The following is a 2,500-nucleotide window of genomic DNA, read 5'->3' on the forward strand; positions in this document are numbered from 1 at the left end:
AAGTTTCGATTTATTTTGATTTTTCGGCCGAAACGCCGAAAATAGGCGGGATTTTGCAGCCAAGTGAACTACAAATCAAGGATCAAATTTTGTTGCCCCAAATTGAAGGCTTGTTAAGAACCTTATTATACAGTATACTCCCACACAAGATATTGGTAGCATGTCGTATACCTCGTTCGGACGCGTTTGCGCGATTGCGCGTTGCGCGATTAAGCGATTAAGCGACTAAGCGACATAAGCGCATCAAGCGCTTCAAGCGCGAGATACGCGGATACGCGGGCGGGCGGTCGGTCGCGCGCGTGGGGATTTTTAATAAAAATCCCTATTAAAATTCCCATCATTTACCGAGTAGCAACATTGGCACAATTTTCTTGCCACAAGCAAAAGCACGGCAAGCCCATGCATTCCCACGAGAGGGTCACCGAGTCGGGACAGCAACAACCTTATTGCCAAGCAAAAGCCAGGCAATCCCACCCACGAGGGTGGGAGTTATGCACAAATACGTGCTTACCATGCCCAATGCCAGCCAAGGCCTGCCCAAGCCAAGAACAGCATGATCATCACCAATTTCCTCACAAATTCATCCAAATTTCAATTTTTTGATCGAATTCCATCAAGAATGTCCATGAATTTGATTGAAATGATGAAAAGAGCAACGAAATTGCAGGGGAAAACACGTTAAGACGTAGTTTTTGCTTGCCTGCTGTGCCCATAGGCGCGCCCCGTGCCTGCCGAGCCTACCCCCACACCCACCCTCCCCCTATATATGACTGGAAGGCCATTTTCAGTTTTGTAGAAAAAGTGCACTTTTTTCCCTGTATCCATAAGTTTTTAAAAGTGCTTAAAAGTGGACCTAGAAGACGAATTTTTTTTTGAATTTTTTTATGGTTGTTAGGGACATTAAAACAAGCAAAACCACGAAAGAATCGTAATATTCCGATGTCGGATGAATTAATTACGAATTTTTCGGCCGAAACTTCGCAAAGGGCGGATACCACGTAAAAAACAACCTAGAAGTCGAATTTTGACTTCGTTTTTTTTGTGCACACCCCACACAATAAGTATAAGTGGACTGGAAAGTGGCTAAGCGATCCGACGAAGTTTCGATTGAGTTTGATTTTTTGGCCGAAAACTCGAAAAAAGGCGGATTTGACGTAAAACGCCGCCTAGAAGTCGAATTTTGAGACGGTGTCTTGTGTACACACTCCACACAATATGTATAAGTGGACTGGAAAGTGGCTAAGCATTCCGAGGAATTTTCGATTTATTTTGATTTTTCGGCCGAAACGCCGAAAATAGGCGGATTTGACGTAAAACGCCTCATATAAGTCGAATTTTGGGAAGGTGTCTTGTGTGCACACTGCACACAATATGTATAAGTGGACTGGAAAGTCGCTAAGCATTCCGAGGAAGTTTCGATTTATTTTGATTTTTCGGCCGAAACGCCGAAAATAGGCGGATTTGACGTAAAACGCCTCATATAAGTCGAATTTTGGGAAGGTGTCTTGTGTGCACACTGCACATAATATGTATAAGTGGACTGGAAAGTGGAAAAATATTTTCGGAGCACTTTGATTTTTTGGCCCCCCGCGTGCCTTGCCACGCCCTTGCTTATAGCAAAACGAGACGGGGCCTTGGTCCAACTTGGCATAGGCATGGAATTTGATCTTTATTACTTGGCCACGGTCATGCCACGGTACATGGAGGTTGCTTGACACCCCCGTGTGCATTTCGGAGCACTTTGATTTTTTGGCCCCCCGCGTGCCTTGCCACGCCCTTGCTTATAGCAAAACGAGACGGGGCCTTGGTCCAACTTGGCCTAGGCATGGAATTTGATCTTTATTACTTGGCCACGGTCATGCCACGGTACATGGAGGTTGCTTGACACCCCCGTGTGCATTTCGGAGCACTTTGATTTTTTGGCCCCCCGCGTGCCTTGCCACGCCCTTGCTTATAGCAAAACGAGACGGGGCCTTGGTCCAACTTGGCATAGGCATGGAATTTGATCTTTATTACTTGGCCACGGTCATGCCACGGTACATGGAGGTTGCTTGACACCCCCGTGTGCATTTTCGGAGCACTTTGATTTTTTGGCCCCCCGCGTGCCTTGCCACGCCCTTGCTTATAGCAAAACGAGACGGGGCCTTGGTCCAACTTGGCATAGGCATGGAATTTGATCTTTATTACTTGGCCACGGTCATGCCACGGTACATGGAGGTTGCTTGACACCCCCGTGTGCATTTCGGAGCACTTTGATTTTTTGGCCCCCCGCGTGCCTTGCCACGCCCTTGCTTATAGCAAAACGAGACGGGGCCTTGGTCCAACTTGGCCTAGGCATGGAATTTGATCTTTATTACTTGGCCACGGTCATGCCACGGTACATGGAGGTTGCTTGACACCCCCGTGTGCATTTTCGGAGCACTTTGATTTTTTGGCCCCCCGCGTGCCTTGCCACGCCCTTGCTTATAGCAAAACGAGACGGGGCCTTGGTCCAACTTGG

The sequence above is a fragment of the Trifolium pratense genome, unplaced genomic scaffold (assembly GCF_020283565.1).
Source record: "Trifolium pratense cultivar HEN17-A07 unplaced genomic scaffold, ARS_RC_1.1 scaffold_70, whole genome shotgun sequence".
Classification (NCBI taxonomy): domain Eukaryota; kingdom Viridiplantae; phylum Streptophyta; class Magnoliopsida; order Fabales; family Fabaceae; genus Trifolium; species Trifolium pratense.